Source organism: Oncorhynchus mykiss, chromosome 9 (genome assembly GCF_057628025.1).
Source record: "Oncorhynchus mykiss isolate SJ-2025 chromosome 9, ASM5762802v1, whole genome shotgun sequence".
Lineage (NCBI taxonomy): Eukaryota > Metazoa > Chordata > Actinopteri > Salmoniformes > Salmonidae > Oncorhynchus > Oncorhynchus mykiss.
The window spans coordinates 77,793,152-77,811,375 of record NC_143030.1 but is presented as its reverse complement, the minus strand read 5'-3'; the positions used below and the strand labels follow the sequence as shown (position 1 = coordinate 77,811,375).

General features: G+C 45.6%; 1 protein-coding gene across 13 annotated transcripts in view; it reads right to left on the bottom strand.

Moving 5' to 3' along the window:
• rerea (arginine-glutamic acid dipeptide (RE) repeats a) overlaps nucleotides 1-18,224 on the bottom strand; it is a 338,328-nt gene that overhangs the window by 250,731 nt on the left and 69,373 nt on the right. For 7 of the 13 annotated variants that reach the window (XM_036988973.2, XM_090185449.1, XM_090185458.1 and 4 more), the window contains exon 1: nucleotides 10,309-11,225. The exons of the other annotated variants lie outside the window; for them this stretch is intronic. The gene's annotated coding sequence lies outside the window, so the exon portion shown is untranslated. Of the gene's footprint in view, nucleotides 1-10,308; nucleotides 11,226-18,224 lie in introns of those variants that run through there. 13 annotated transcript variants of the gene reach the window in all.

Below are 18,224 nucleotides of genomic sequence, written 5' to 3'. Positions count from 1 at the left end.
CTTTAAACCAGAGCCCTAATCCCTATATAGTGCACTACTTTAAACCAGAGCCCTAATCCCTATATAGGGCACTACTTTGACCAGAGCCCTATTCCCTATATAGTACACTACTTTAAACCAGAGCCCTATTCCCTATATAGGGCACTACTTTGACCAGAGCCCTATTCCCTATATAGTGCACTACTTTAAACCAGAGCCCTATTCCCTATATAGGGCACTACTTTAAACCAGAGCCCTATTCCCTATATAGGGCACTACTTTGACCAGAGCCCTATTCCCTATATAGTACACTACTTTAGACCAGAGCCCCTATTCCCTCAGTAGTGCACTACTTTAGACCAGAGCCCTATTCCCTCAGTAGTGCACTACTTTAGACCAGAGCCCTATTCCCTATATAGTACACTACTTTAGACCAGAGCCCTATTCCCTATATAGTGCACTACTTTAAACCAGAGCCCTATTCCCTATATAGTGCACTACTTTAAACCAGAGCCCTAATCCCTATATAGTGCACTACTTTAGACCAGAGCCCCTATTCCCTATATAGTGCACTACTTTTGACCAGGACCAATAGGGTGCCATTTGGGATGCACAATATGAACCGCAGAGCTGGAAGAAATGTCAGCCATCCCAAAGCCACTGACAGACAGGAGAATCCCTCTTACTGAGATGACCCAGTGAGTCAATTAATTGAAAAATATATATAAATAAATAATTGTAAAAAAAAAAAAAAGGAAGAGAGAAGTAAAGGAAGTGTTACATCACGCTGTTCAAAAAAAACAACGGACAAAAAGACACTCTCTCTCCTGGTTGGCTGACAGAACATTCTACTGGTGAGAAGGAACACCTGAACAACCATTATCCACATTTAGAAAACAAAGAGAAGAAGAGAATGGGTGGTAGGTCAGTTAGGAATCCCTTATTGGAGCTCTAAAAGGGTCTTGGTTAAAAAAAAGAAAGCGAGTGTACAAACAGATTAAAACCCCTTCAGGTCGATGGCTGCACCCCCCCCCCCACCCCCCCGGAAATTGAATAAGCATAATTAGTCATTCAAAACTCCCTGTAAAACTCTGTTTGTATGAAACTAGAGATATCTGCACTAGATGGGTCTCAATCCGCCACATCTGCGTCTGGGGCGAAAGGTGACAGAGCTAGAACGGTGTTTGTCAGACCATGAGAGACATCCTGACAAAATCGTCTGTAGCACCTACAATTAGATGTTCTCTGTTTTGCTCTACGACCCCACCCCCCCCCCACCCCCCCCACCCACCCCACCCACATGCATCTTGGGACTTGTCTGAAGTCGGTACAGCCCATCTACCGACTTCTGTCTGTAGTTTCACAACAGTTTTGGGCTCCACACAGTAAACAAACAGGTCCATGTCAGTTGTTTTGCTCTAGTACACCCACAGGCCTCACAAGACTCGTCAGAAGGTCCCACGGTACCAGCTGAAAATACTTGCGAAAGTATATATATATATATATGGACTGTTCCATGTAGTGAATCTGTTATCCAAAGCGTTTGTATGGGCTAATAGCAGTATGGCCCCCCACTATTTATTTTTTTTATAACCAAATGGTCTTAAAATTCTAAATCAAATAGCAAAATGATCCTTTGGTATGACCTTCTTAAAACAATTCCATATAGCTTAAGACTCTCATGGGTTAAATAACGTTACTCTAACGCCCTGTCAACGTTCATCTAGCTGCCTCCCAGCTGTTAGTGAACCAAGCCGTTATAGCTACCCACTTTATGAGGAACCTCTTTTCTCTCTGTGTGTCTGGATGTGCGTGAATGTCTAGACGACTCGGTCCATAAACTCTGTTTATGGTGAGAGGTGTTGTTACTGGGAATGTGCTTACTAAGCTGTAGGTGTTGCTATGAGAATAGACAAGTCAGCATAGTTTAAACAAAGAAAATATATATCTATATAAAGGTTCAATCCAACGAACATAAAACAATTACCACACTGTTTAACACACACATAGGATAGCATAGAGCTGACTATGACAACTCTAAAATGTGCGTTAAAACCACTTGGGTTTCTGAAAAGAAAACATTTTGAACTAGGGCACAGGAAATATATAGAATTCATTTGAATGTACGTCTTTGCTCGATATACAAAATGCCTGTATATGAAGAATCACGTTTATTTATTTCTGAGCGTTTATGTCCGCTGGTTCTCATGTCGTCTCGGTCTGGTCTCCTTTGCTCCTTCGGTGCTGAGTGCACCTTCCCATTTACACCAGAGATCTGCCCGTTGTCCCCAAGGCGGGAAAAGCAGATGACACATTGGGCTTATTTTGGCGAGAGTGAAACCTCTCACTTAAGTCTCTTCCTCTCTGCATACACACACACACACACACCAGGCCCATCCCCCTGCCACTCACACAACAGAGATCACGTATTGTTCTGACAAGAGGTTTCAACTAGCTATTTGCATTTGAGGTCCGGTTCAACAAGAACCGTTCATATGAACACCAAAACACATTGAGACATTATTTGTTACTATAATAAAGAAGTTTAAAAGTGTATCGTTAGAAAAATGTAACTGTCCGCAGAGCAGACGCAACTAAAAAGGGAGTATCAATTAACATTGATTCTGGAAAATGTGTGTGGCATCGCAGGACCACGTACCGATAGCAGCATTTTTAGCCAAAGACTGTTATACCAGCTGTCTAAGTCTGTTTTATAAATGTGCAATCAGCCAAAAAACACAACTATATAAAAAAGGAATTGGCAACTTGCTATCATTCTGAAAAACAAGCTAGGCTAGCATGCTGTTCGAACCGTTGGAGACAGAAGTGTTCATAATTAAACTGTTCAACCATGTATGCTAGCAAATAGATCCACCTTGGCTAAACTTCAAATATAAAGATTCCTACAGTGGGTTCAGAAAGTATTTGACTTTTTCCAGATTGTTACATTACAGCCTTATTCTAAAATAGATTAAATCGTTTTTCCATCATCAAACTACACACAATACCCCATAATGACATCACAATACCCCATACTGACATCACAATACCCCATACTGACATCACAATACCCCGTACTGACATCACAATACCCCATACTGACATCACAATACCCCATACTGACATCACAATACCCCGTACTGACATCACAATACCCCATACTGACATCACAATACCCCATACTGACATCACAATACCCCGTACTGACATCACAATACCCCATACTGACATCACAATACCCCGTACTGACATCACAATACCCCGTACTGACATCACAATACCCCGTACTGACATCACAATACCCCGTACTGACATCACAATACCCCGTACTGACATCACAATACCCCGTACTGACATCACAATACCCCGTACTGACATCACAATACCCCGTACTGACATCACAATACCCCGTACTGACATCACAATACCCCGTACTGACATCACAATACCCCACACTGACATCACAATACCCCATACTGACATCACAATACCCCGTACTGACATCACAATACCCCGTACTGACATCACAATACCCCGTACTGACATCACAATACCCCGTACTGACATCACAATACCCCGTACTGACATCACAATACCCCATACTGACATCACAATACCCCATACTGACATCACAATACCCCATACTGACATCACAATACCCCATACTGACATCACAATACCCCATACTGACATCACAATACCCCATACTGACATCACAATACCCCATACTGACATCACAATACCCCATACTGACATCACAATACCCCATACTGACATCACAATACCCCATACTGACATCACAATACCCCATACTGACATCACAATACCCCATACTGACATCACAATACCCCATACTGACATCACAATACCCCATACTGACATCACAATACCCCGTACTGACATCACAATACCCCATACTGACATCACAATACCCCATACTGACATCACAATACCCCATACTGACATCACAATACCCCATACTGACATCACAATACCCCATACTGACATCACAATACCTCGTAATTACAAAACAAAAACAAGGTTTAATTTTTTTGCACATTTATTAAAAGTAAAAATATCACATTTACATAAGTATTCCGATTCTTTACTCAGTACTTTGCTGAAGCACATTTGGCAACGATTACAGCCTTGAGTCTTCTTGGCTATAAGCTTGGCACACCTGTATTTGGGAAGTTTCTCCCATTCTTCTCTGCAGATCCTCTCAAGCTCTGTCAGGTTGGATGGGGAGCATCGCTGCACAGCTATTTTCAGGTCTCTCCAGAGATGTTTGATCGGGTTCAAGTCCAGGCTCTGGCTGGGCCACTCAAGGACATTCAGAAACTTGTTCCAAAGCCACACCTGCGTTGTCTTGGCTGTGTGCTTAGGGCCGTTGTCCTGTTGGAAAGTGAACCTTCGCCCCAGTCTGAGGTCCTGAGCACTCTGGAGCAGGTTTTCATCAAGGATCTCTCTGTACTTTGCACCGTTCATCTTTCCCTCGATCCTGACTAGTCTCCCAGTCCCTGCCGCTGAAAAACATCCCCACAACATGATGCTGCCACCACCATGCATCACCGTAGGGATGGTGCCAGGTTTCCTCCAAACATGACGCTTGGCATTCAGGCCAAATAGTACAATCTTGGTTTCATCAGACCAGAGAATCTTGTTTCTCATGGTCAGAGTCCTTTAGGTGCCTTTTGGCAAACTCCAAGTGGGCTGTCATGTGCCTTTTACTGAGAAGTGGCTTCCGTCTGGCCACTCTACCATAAAGGCCTGATTGGTGGAGTACTGCAGAGATGGTATTTTGATGATCAACGGAAGAGCTCAATTTCGAGTCTCATAGCAAAGCGTACGAATACTTGTCAATAAGGTATCTGTTTTTTTATATTTTAAATACATTAGCAAAACTATTTTGATAAAATAATGACATCATTAGTGGGTCTTATGGTTGTGGAAGGCTTATATTTAGCCTAGTTATAATTTCACACGCCCTGAATTCATTAGATTATTCCCGACTGTTTGAAAGACAGTGTACATGACCTTTAAAAATGGTACAAAGCTTAGAGAAAACTTTATTTTTTTTTATTCGATCTTGTAAATCGCCTATAAAAGTTTGGATTATTTAGGTCATATCGCCATTTGAACCCTCCACGTTGTCCCCAGAGGTCAGGCCTCATCCGGTTAGTTTCACTACACTCAAATGAATTAGAGAGGAAATGGTCTTAATGGAGGAGCTTGTACACAAGGGTAGTGTAGTGCTGCAGTAAAGGAGGAGGGGGGGGGGGGGGGGGGCTAGGGACTGTGGGTAACTTCTGTCAGTCATCTATGTCCCTTTGAACTCAAGATAGTTAAACAAAGATCAGACAGACACATTTTACACTTGGTAGATCCCACCACAGCTGCCACCAAAAAGCTACAAATAAAATACTTTTTTTCATGTGTACCAAATACAACAATACAGGAAGTGTACTTGGTAGACTATATCCCTTGTGCTAGGCATTAGTTATCCAAGCAGTGGGTGTTTCCCAAATGGCCCCCTGTTCCCTCCATCAGGTCTGGAGCCTGCTGCTTTTCTGTTCTACCTGATCATTAATTGCACCCACCTGGTGTCACAGGTCTAAAATCAGTTCCTGATTCGGGTGTGGGAACAATGCAGAGAGAGAGAGAGAGAGAGAGAGAAAAACACAATGGAACTTGCTTTGGAGGTCAAGAGTTGAGTTTGAGGGGCCCAATATAGTGCACTACTTTTGACCAGAGGCAAATAGGCCCGGTCAAAAGTAGTGCACTATATAGGGACTAGGGTCCCATTAGGGCAGCCCTCAGTGCTCTCCTCCCTCTCCAGGGGATGAATCACATCAGAATCATTCAGCTAGACTGAGGCTGCTAGAGGTCACTGCTCAGTTAGCAGGCTAACAAGGGGACACAGACCGACAATGGGACTCGCCGTACCACAGGAAACACTGTGTGCCTGGAGACACACTGCCAAGACCATCTACTACTAGATTAACTATGAAATCATTAACATTACAGAGTTCATATGGGCACACTGCCAAGACCATCTCCTAGACTACCTCATTAACATTAGAGTTCATATGGACACACTGCCAAGACCATCTCCTAGACTACCTCATTAACATTAGAGTTCATATGGACACACTGCCAAGACCATCTCCTAGACTACCTCATTAACATTACAGAGTTTATATGGACACACTGCCAAGACCATCTCCTAGACTACCTCATTAACATTACAGAGTTTATATGGACACACTGCCAAGACCATCTCCTAGACTACCTCATTAACATTACAGAGTTCATATGGACACACTGCCAAGACCATCTCCTAGACTACCTCATTAACATTACAGAGTTTATATGGACACACTGCCAAGACCATCTCCTAGACTACCTCATTAACATTACAGAGTTCATATGGACACACTGCCAAGACCATCTCCTAGACTACCTCATTAACATTAGAGTTCATATGGACACACTGCCAAGACCATCTCCTAGACTACCTCATTAACATTACAGAGTTTATATGGACACACTGCCAAGACCATCTCCTAGACTACCTCATTAACATTACAGAGTTTATATGGACACACTGCCAAGACCATCTCCTAGACTACCTCATTAACATTAGAGGTCATATGGACACACTGCCAAGACCATCTCCTAGACTACCTCATTAACATTAGAGGTCATATGGACACAGTGCCAAGACCATCTCCTAGACTACCTCATTAACATTAGAGGTCATATGGACACAGTGCCAAGACCATCTCCTAGACTACCTCATTAACATTAGAGGTCATATGGACACAGTGCCAAGACCATCTCCTAGACTACCTCATTAACATTACAGAGTTTATATGGACACACTGCCAAGACCATCTCCTAGACTACCTCATTAACATTACAGAGTTTATATGGACACACTGCCAAGACCATCTCCTAGACTACCTCATTAACATTAGAGGTCATATGGACACAGTGCCAAGACCATCTCCTAGACTACCTCATTAACATTAGAGGTCATATGGACACAGTGCCAAGACCATCTCCTAGACTACCTCATTAACATTACAGAGTTCATATGGACACACTGCCAAGACCATCTCCTAGACTACCTCATTAACATTACAGAGTTTATATGGACACACTGCCAAGACCATCTCCTAGACTACCTCATTAACATTAGAGTTCATACGATCAACAACAACAAAAAACTAAGAAACAACAACAACATTTAAACAAATGACTTATGAGACAGTGATTTCTAGACAAAATGGCGGACACAGCTACTTCCGTTTCTTAATTTGATTAATAACCAAATCTAAAAAAAAATCAATCTTTATACTATGAGGCCTAGTCATTCAGTATATCCAAATAGCCTGGAGGTTCAAACCTACTGACTTCACATGCCTAGTCACATGTATGTGTACAGTAGGACCAATTTCAGTGCTTTAAGTAAACAATCACTTCCTCTTCTGAGTAGGCCTGGCCTATACATAACCATCAGATAAGATGACTACCGTCTACAACAGGACGAGAGAAATACGGACGCTGTCTGGTTCAAATCCATTGACGTAGGCTTATGTTCAAGTCCCATGTTCAAGTCCCATGTTCAAGTCCCATGTTCAAGTCCCATGTTCAAGTCCCATGTTCAATCATTTCCCCTACATTCTAATGACCGACATTAGAGGTGTGTTCACTAGGAAGCAAAACAGGGACCTACGTGAATCTGTCCAATAAAAAACGTTTTTTGGGTAGCAAAACGTTTTCAGTTTGCTAAGGTTTGGACGAATGATTACACCCCAGATAACAATACAAGTACTGTTGTTTAGGGCCTGACCTAATACTCTGGTTCAAATCCCAGGCTAGGCCCCACCCCCACTTCTCTTTCTCTGCCCTACAGCAAGGAGAGAGCTACATGTGCTGGGGGCCACACAGTCTGGAGGGAGACAGAGCTGCATGTGCTGGGGGCCCACACAGGTCACAGTCTGGAGGGAGACAGAGCTGCATGTGCTGGGGGCCCACACTGGTCACAGTCTGGAGGGAGACAGAGCTGCATGTGCTGGGGGCCCACACAGGTCACAGTCTGGAGGGAGACAGAGCTGCACGTGCTGGGGGGCCACACAGGTCACAGTCTGGAGGGAGACAGAGCTGCATGTGCTGGGGGCCCACACAGGTCACAGTCTGGAGGGAGACAGAGCTGCACGTGCTGGGGGGCCACACAGGTCACAGTCTGGAGGGAGACAGAGCTGCATGTGCTGGGGGCCCACACAGGTCAGTCTGTAGGGAGAAAGAGTGGCATATGCTGGGGGGCCACACAGGTAACAGTCTGGAGGGAGGCAGAGCTGCATGTGCTGGGGGGCCACACAGGTCACAGTCTGTAGGGAGGGCTGCTGTGAGGGAGTCTAATGTACTGGTTCATCTTCACCAGTTAAGGCGATTCATAATGGTTTAACCCTTGATCATGACTCTCCATTCCATTACACAAGAATAATTGGACGAAGGCGTCTTCTGTACGGGGGAGTTTTGATAAGACGCTGACTTGCGATTCGGTTTCGGGAAGATTAAGGATCTTATCTTTCAATGAAACAGAAGGTTGAATAAAAACAGTTATAGGGGTTTGGCTTCCCACAACGGCAGTATTTCCATGTTACAGCGCTTGTTTACGGAAAACAGACGGAAGACAGGGTGGACTACCTGTGTTAATTAGCCCTCTTTGTCTCTGAACACCTGTGTGTAAACAGAAGACAGTGTGGACTACCTGTGTTAATTAGCCATCTGATCTGTGTCTCTGAACACCTGTGTGTAAACGGAAGGCAGAGTGGACTACCTGTGTTAATTAGCCATCTGATCTGTGTCTCTGAACACCTGTGTGTAAACGGAAGGCAGAGTGGACTACCTGTGTTAATTAGCCATCTGTGTCTCTGAACACCTGTGTGTAAACGGAAGGCAGAGTGGACTACCTGTGTTAATTAGCCATCTGTGTCTCTGAACACCTGTGTGTAAACGGAAGGCAGAGTGGACTACCTGTGTTAATTAGCCATCTGTGTCTCTGAACACCTGTGTGTAAACGGAAGACAGGGTGGACTACCTGTGTTAATTAGCCATCTGTGTCTCTGAACACCTGTGTGTAAACGGAAAAAGAGACCCAGAAATACAAACCTGTTGTTACTGAAACATACTGTTGGCTTCAACTGAGTTAAAAGCAGTTATAACAGTGGCTTCCGTGGCTTAAGTGGTATTTTGGATTTGTGAAATTATTTTTTTTGACATGATATTAAAAGTAGAGGGTTTTTATGTTGTTTCAAGAACAGTATCGTAATTGAGAATCGATTCACGTTTAGTGGGAGTGTTTGGCTGTTTTGCCTCCCAGAGCCAATTGACCTGTAAAGTGTCACGTCCTTGGACTATACAGAGTAAAGCTAAAACTCTTATTGGACTAGGGAAGCCCCTGAATCACCCCTATCATGTTCTCAAATGTCTGGTCTTTGTGTGCTTGATGATATGTTTTAATGTACACAAAGCTGCAAACTACATCTCCCCATACAGGGAAATAAATCACTACCCATCTTAGTATGTAACTGATAAAGCAGCTGATACAATTAAACCACTACCTTTACAGTTCATTGGAAGCTGGGTAAACTTCACATCAACAGTTAGGCCTGTTAGGATATTCCACCTGCTCCCCAAAGAACGGGTAGGCCCTTTGCTTATTACAGTAATAGTTTCACTTGTTCTTCACACATCAGACACACAGTGTGTGTGTTTGTACACAGAACTGGATCATTGTGAAAACGTCAATACTTATGATGATTAGAAGTTGGTTGAAAAACGTAAAAACTTTTAAAAGTTCCCTACATATCAGTTGGACGAAGTAAACCTATTATTAATAATAATAATACTCGTAGCCATTTGTTTTACTAATAATGTGAACGTTTAAAAGCCTTATGAAGAACAGTCCTGGGGGTTCCTGCGCATGTCTGTTGTCTCCAGGGTGTTCAGTGGGAAGTTCCACCTCGTTACAACCTACAGAAACATTTGACTCGAGGTCACACGCGCTTCCTTTCCAGCTACTTCAACCTGTGTGTTATCGTAAATGGCAACCAACACCTGCAGTATAACAACGACCAAATAAATACAACTGGTGTTTTTGTTTTTTTAAATCTCCTAAACTCGTCCCAACGCAACGCTCGCCAACATTCAATGTCTTTACCCCCCCCCCCCCTCCCTCCTCCTCCAACCCCCCCCCCCCTCCTCCTCCTTCAACCCCCTCCACGTTTCTTTTTTCTTGTGTTGTATTCAACTACTCACCCGCCAGTCTGATGACTGTACAGTTCCAAAGTAACCGCCACAAACTACTTCAATCCTCACCAAGGATGACCCCGTCGAATAAAACCCCGTGTCCTGGGCCAGATCCAAGAAACCAGAGGCTTGAAACAATAATCAGGCAGACACTTTATCCTTCAGCTGCCTGCCTGCCTGCCTGCCTGCTACACAGGCGAACGACCACTTGCCTCAACAAAAGACGGCCCTGCCTGGGCTCACTTTTGCTCGTGTAATCACGTACTAATCTCCGAGGCAGCCGTTCCCGAAAACACACGGTTGCCTCCGTTTCCCCTGGGTTTTTTTCACGGTTGTGTAGCTTCTTGATATCTTGCGTATGAAGAGAAAAAAAAGTATATTGTTTGTATCGAGTGCTCCGGTTCCAGGGGATCAGTGAGTTCTCCGTTCGTTCACAGATTCTGCTTCCTTTTTCCACACACACTCTCCCTCCTCCTCCTCCTCGCTCCCCTTTCATATGCACACATTACACGTTCCGTCTCTCCGTAGGCTGGAGCACCCTTCAGCTGTTCAACAGACGCATCCACATGGCTGAGCTAGTCTTTATTTAACCAGACACTAGTTTAAGAGCCCCCCCCCCCCCCAACACTAAAACACCGAGCAAAACTAAAACATGAGCTGGATTCTAATGATCGACGGTCGAGTCGGGGACAAAGGAGAGACGAGGAACGATCCCGGGTACGTTTAGGTTGATGATTTCTGATAGTAACCCGTTGGGGATTATGGTGTTATAGAAGAACCAATAAAAACAACGGCAAACGAAACGTACTGCACAACCATCAGTATGTGATGTATCACTACCGGGCAAGATCAAACGTTCACTAACATGGCAATGATACTGACGAGCCCCTCGCTGCTACACACAGCAGCACACCAATCACTCCCCCGCCTTCACATTACGGCCCTGCTTAATCAATACGAACACACTGAATACAAACAAACTATTCTTAAACCATATATACAGATTTGAAACGCATCTGCCATCCACTCACAGCCTACGTGTTAACTGTTAAGATGTATTATAATGAACGTGGTGGGGACATGAAGTAAGGGATGACAATATTGGTGTTTGATTAATGATCAGCGTTAAAAATTTAAAAAAAACACGGAGATGACAGAGAGAGGTGATGTGAAATACACGGAAGGTAATGTTAGGATCCTGTGTGTGTGGCTCTCTGGCTTAATGCCTATTCTCCCTCATTTGCATTTGTAGATAATAAATTAATTAGACTCTCCAGCCCGTTCCGAGAGGCAAGAAGACAGAAATGTTTCTAAAATGCTGAGTTGCCATCGACAAGTCCAACGGTAATGTTCGGCAGTCAAGGCCATTTGGTTTGATTTAATACAATAATTAATCAAATATAAGTGTTCCTCTGCCTGTCTTCCAAGGGGATTCACTGTTTTGCTTTGATGTTGTTTAAAAAAACATATCAATAACAAACATCCTGTTTGTCATCACAATGTAAAGGAGAAAAGCTTTTGCACCTCCCGCTGGGGTACTTCTGAGGCCAACATCTTCTCCTGATTCCATATGTATGTTTACATGTTATGGCCAGCACTCTTCTCAGAGGTGCTAAGTACTCTCAGCCAGGAAACGGTACCGGTGTGTCCATACCCTAAATCCTATAATTAAAATGTGAAAATCCCCCCCCAAACCAAATACAAAAACAAAGCTGCACCCAACACTGAGTCAAATTAGACATGCCTTAAAATAGGTGATTTCATTTCATTTTCTCAAAAATAAAAATAACGAAAGCAATAACCCACCCCATTGTCCAAAATGGACACGACAGAGAGGCAACGCTGCAGATCAATAGCTACGGAGTTGTGTGTGGAGGTCATTTATTGTGCTACAAACCATGTTGTGTGTCTCCTTTCAAAAGGAGAGCGTGTCCCCTCCCCACTGTTCCCAGACCAGAGACTAGAGACCACTCCCCACTGTTCCCAGACTAGAGACCCCTCCCCACTGTTCCCAGACCAGAGACTAGAGACCACACCCCACTGTTCCCAGACTAGAGACCCCTCCCCACTGTTCCCAGACTAGAGACCCCTCCCCACTGTTCCCAGACTAGAGACTAGAGGCCCCTCCCCACTGTTCCCAGACTAGAGACTAGAGACCCCTCCCCACTGTTCCCAGACCAGAGACTAGAGACCCCTCCCCACTGTTCCCAGACTAGAGACCCCTCCCCACTGTTCCCAGACCAGAGACTAGAGACCACACCCCACTGTTCCCAGACTAGAGACCCCTCCCCACTGTTCCCAGACTAGAGACCCCTCCCCACTGTTCCCAGACTAGAGACTAGAGACCCCTCCCCACTGTTCCCAGACTAGAGACTAGAGACCCCTCCCCACTGTTTCCAGATCAGAGACTAGAGACCCCTCCCCACTGTTCCCAGACTAGAGACTAGAGACCCCTCCCCACTGTTCCCAGACTAGAGACTAGAGACCCCTCCCCACTGTTCCCAGACCAGAGACCCCTCCCCACTGTTCCCAGACTAGAGACTAGAGACCCCTCCCCACTGTTCCCAGACTAGAGACCCCTCCCCACTGTTCCCAGACCAGAGACTAGAGACCCCTCCCCACTGTTCCCAGACTAGAGACTAGAGACCCCTCCCCACTGTTCCCAGACTAGAGACTAGAGACCCCTCCTCACTGTTCCCAGACTAGAGACCCCTCCCCACTGTTCCCAGACTAGAGACTAGAGACCCCTCCCCACTGTTCCCAGACTAGAGACTAGAGACCCCTCCCCACTGTTCCCAGACTAGAGACTAGAGACCCCTCCTCACTGTTCCCAGACTAGAGACCCCTCCCCACTGTTCCCAGACTAGAGACTAGAGACCCCTCCCCACTGTTCCCAGACTAGAGACTAGAGACCCCTCCCCACTGTTCCCAGACTAGAGACCCCTCCCCACTGTTCCCAGACTAGAGACCCCTCCCCACTGTTCCCAGACTAGAGACTAGAGACCCCTCCCCACTGTTCCCAGACTAGAGACTAGAGACCCCTCCTCACTGTTCCCAGACTAGAGACCCCTCCCCACTGTTCCCAGACTAGAGACTAGAGACCCCTCCCCACTGTTCCCAGACTAGAGACTAGAGACCCCTCCTCACTGTTCCCAGACTAGAGACCCCTCCCCACTGTTCCCAGACTAGAGACCCCTCCCCACTGTTCCCAGACTAGAGACCCCTCCCCACTGTTCCCAGACTAGAGACCCCTCCCCACTGTTCCCAGACTAGAGACCCCTCCCCACTGTTCCCAGACTAGACTAGAGACCCCTCCCCACTGTTCCCAGACTAGAGACTAGAGACCCCTCCCCACTGTTCCCAGACTAGAGACCCCTCCCCACTGTTCCCAGACTAGAGACTAGAGACCCCTCCTCACTGTTCCCAGACTAGAGACCCCTCCCCACTATTCCCAGACTAGAGACCCCTCCCCACTGTTCCCAGCCCAGAGACCCCTCCTCTGTAATCTACCAGAGGGCTGGTAAACTGTTCCCAGCCCAGAGACCCCTCCTCTGTAATCTACCAGAGGGCTGGTAAACTGTCCCCAGCCCAGAGTCTAAAGACTCCTCCCCTGTGATCCACACACAGTCCCTCTCCTTCACCGACGTACTCACACTGCGTGACATGCATGGTTGACTCCCCTATCGAGATTACATTTCAAAGCACAATTCAGAAATAGAGCAGAAACCAAACTCATAGCCTCCCTCCATCTATCTATACAAACACAATGAACAGAGGCATTCAACCAAGCAATAGCCCATCTCACCATTTAAGTGAGAAAACGCAAAGCGCTGGCATGTTTCAGTTTACAACATTAGCCTTTTATGTAGGTTTGTGTGACCTGAAACAGCAGAGTGAGGGTAAACACTGCCGAGAGTCCCCGGGTTGCTGTGGATTGCTGTTCTACCAGGGTTGTATTCATTGGGGCAGACCGTAGCAAAAACGTGGACAACTTCAGGTAGTCCCTGCTGTTTCAGTTCAGTTATATGTTGGTTTGGTGCCTAATTAACAAGGGCTCGGCTCTCTCACTACCTTATGCCCCCCACCTCCCCCACACCGCCAGGATTTCACAGCTCCTCTGTTTACCACATGACTCTGTCAAGTTGGCCACCGTTAAGCACTAGGTAATGAAAAGAGACCAGCAGTGCAGTCAGCGCACTCCACATTCTCCAGGCCCCAGCATGCATCTGGGAAGCTGACCACATCTATTCCAGCAGCCCATCACAATGCCTTCTCCCTGAGCAGTGAGTAGATGGCTGGGCTATATTGCATCTGATGCAGTGTCTCGTCTCGTCTTGTCTTGTCTTGTCCCCCACCCCCCCACCATCCCCCACAACAAAACAACTGTCGTTTTTCAATATTACAAATCAATCCTTCAGACACAAAATGGACATTAAGTGTAGCCACATAAAAGCCAGCAACTGTGTCAGACAGAATTCAACAGACGTGTGTGTGTGTGTGTGTGTGTGTGTGTGTTTATGACAAAGACCAGTCATTTTATTCCCTGTGTGTCAGCCATCAACATTCTGTATCTGTACTCTCTTATTCTCATTAAAAACATTATGACACAAAAGGCAGTGCTGCTGATGCACCAAAATGTTTTTAAACTTGAGAAAAACAAGCTGTCCTAAAGGAGACACTCTTCACTCTGTAGAGAGAGAGAGGGGGGGGTGGAGAGAGAGAGAGAGGATGAATTGGAGAGAGGGAGAGGGAGAGCGAGAGCGAGAGCGAGAGAGAGAGAGCAAGAGCGAGAGAGAGCGAGAGAGAGCGAGAGAGAGCGAGAGAGAGCGAGAGAGAGCGAGAGAGAGCGAGAGAGAGCGAGAGAGAGCGAGAGAGAGAGAGCGAGAGAGAGCGAGAGAGAGAGAGCGAGAGAGAGCGAGAGAGCGAGAGAGAGAGCGAGAGAGAGAGCGAGAGAGAGAGCGAGAGAGAGAGCGAGAGAGAGAGCGCGAGAGAGAGAGCGAGAGCGAGAGAGAGCGAGAGCGAGAGAGAGCGAGAGAGAGAGAGAGCGAGAGAGAGAGAGAGGGAGAGAGAGATAGAGGGCGAAGTGGAGGGAGAGAGAGGGTGAGAGGGAGAGAGAGGGCGAGAGAGAGGGCGAAGTCGAGGGAGAGAGAGAGAGAAAGTACTGCTTGGCTATACAAATAAGTCAGCTATAGCTGAAACAACAGAAAAGGAGACACGGATGAGTCTCACACTAAATCCTTCCCCTGCTCCGTCGTTCACTAGGTGATGTTGTTTGTGGTGACTAAAAGTCATCAGCGATTGGGTCGTCTCTAACCAAACACAGTATCAAAGACAATTGCGTACTTTTAAACGCTGCTTCACACCCACGTGTGTTCTGGCACAACCCATTGGTTTCTGGGACTTATCAGACAGCCCGAATGTGTTTGCATTCGGTGAATGGTCAGGCAGTCAGATCCAGACTCCTCGAGGAGACAAAACAAACATCCGTGGGCGTAGTGTTTCAGCTGGAGTCTGGCAACCCTATTCCCTATCTATTCCCTATTATAGTGCACTACTCTTGACCAGAGACCTTGGGGCCCTGGTCCAAAGTAGTGCACTATATAGGGAATAGGGGGCAATATGAAACAGACCGAGACTTGGCAGTGAAGGCTCAGAGGCCCTGGCATTCTAAGCACTGAGATCTAATAACTCCATTTAATCCATTCACCAGGGATGAGCAGACAAGTTGAAAAGGATAGAGAGAGAGAGAGAGAGAGAGACAGAGAGAGAGGTTGAGAGAGAGAGGGGTAGAGAGAGGTAGAGAGAGAGAGAAGAGAGAGAGAGGAGAGAGAGAGGTTGAGAGAGAGAGAGGGGTAGAGAGAGGTAGAGAGAGAGAGAAGAGAGAGAGAGAAGAGAGAGAGAGGTTGAAAGAGAGAGAAGAGAGAGGTTGAGAGAGAGAGAGAGAGAGAGAGGTAGAGAGAGAGAGAGAGAAGAGAGAGGAGAGAGAGAGAGGGGTAGAGAGAGGTTGAGAGAGAGAGAGGTTGAGAGAGAGGTAGAGGGGTAGAGAGAGGTTGAGAGAGAGGTTGAGAGAGAGAGGTAGAGAGAGAGAGAGAAAGGGGTAGAGAGAGAGAGAGAGAGAGAGGTATAGAGAGGTTGAGAGAGAGAGAGAGGGGTAGAGAGAGGTTGAGAGAGAGAGGTAGAGAGAGAGAGAGAGAGAGAGAGAGGTATAGAGGGGTAGAGAGAGGTTGAGAGAGAGAGGTAGAGAGAGAGAGAGAGGTAGAGAGGGGTAGAGAGAGAGAGAGAGAGAGAGAGGTATAGAGAGGTTGAGAGAGAGAGAGAGGGGTAGAGAGGGGTTGAGAGAGAGAGAGAGGGGTAGAGAGGGGTTGAGAGAGAGAGAGAGAGAGAGAGAGAGAGGTGGGATAGAAGAGGTGGGAGGGACATCAGAGGCTTTATTTTCCTCCAACACATGACTCAATCTTAACAAAGTAACAGTTTTAAACTGCAATATGTGAGACTTTTTGGACGACTGAATTCACGCTGAAATTGTTGAAAGCAAGTCTAAGAAACTGTATATATATATATTTCTCTAAATGTGCTTTTCTAATGCTTCTCGTTCTTAAGTTTTGTTTTTGTGTCTTCTACTTTCGGTTTTGTACACCAGCTTCAAACACAATATTTTAGGTTATAGAAAATATATTTCACAACAGTTTAGATGGTACAATGATTCTCTATACTATACTTGCTTGTTTTGTCATAAACTGAAATTAGGTGAACTATTATTAAACTGCTACAATTGTAGCAACCAGGAAATGGAGGACTGATTTCTGCATAGTGCATCTTTAACTTGACAAGTAGGTACAATGTTATAATACAGTCATTTTGACTCCCAAATGGCCCCCTATTCCCTATATAGTGCACTACTTTAGACCAGAGCCCTATTCCCTCTATAGTGCATTCCTTTAGACCAGAGCCCTATTCCCTCTATAGTGCACTACTTTAGACCAGAGCCCTATTCCCTATATAGTGCACTACTTTAGACCAGAGCCCTATTCCCTCTATAGTGCATTACTTTAGACCAGAGCCCTATTCCCTCTATAGTGCACTACTTTAGACCAGAGCCCTATTCCCTATATAGTGCACTACTTTAAACCAGAGCCCTATTCCCTCTATAGTGCACTACTTTAGACCAGAGCCCTATTCCCTATATAGTGCACTACTTTAGACCAGAGCCCTATTCCCTCTATAGTGCATTACTTTAGACCAGAGCCCTATTCCCTCTATAGTGCACTACTTTAGACCAGAGCCCTATTCCCTATATAGTGCACTACTTTAAACCAGAGCCCTATTCCCTCTATAGTGCACTACTTTAGACCAGAGCCCTATTCCCTATATAGTGCACTACTTTGACCAGAGCCCTATGGTGTATTACATATAGAAGAGGGCCCATTTGAGACAGACAGTCAGATGTATACATTGGACTTGCATTACCATAAGCTTTCAATTCATTTGTTTTCCAGGTGTAGTCAGACAATATTTTTAATATTTTAAGTTAAAGGTTTCTCTGAATGATATTGTCTGAACATGGAGCACGCTAAAACACTGTTGGGTTGTTCACTGCATCCAACATTTCTTTGAACTTCCTGGATTGTGTGTGTATTGTTTTGTATTGCTAGATGGTGCAGCACTGTTGAAGGCTGGAAACATAAGCATTTAGCTGCATCTGCGATAACATCTGCAAATCTGTGTACGCAAACAAATAAACGTTTATTTTCACGTACGCCGTCTCTGCTGATAGGCCCCCTTTTTTTTTTGGCAGGCAGGAAAAGATTCAGTTCATAATTGAAGTCCTTCCTGCCCTTTTAGCCATCGTCTTTGAGGAGCTACTTTACACGTTTACAAATCCAGATGAGACGAGAGGAAGAGAAGAGACCAGACCAGACCAGTTA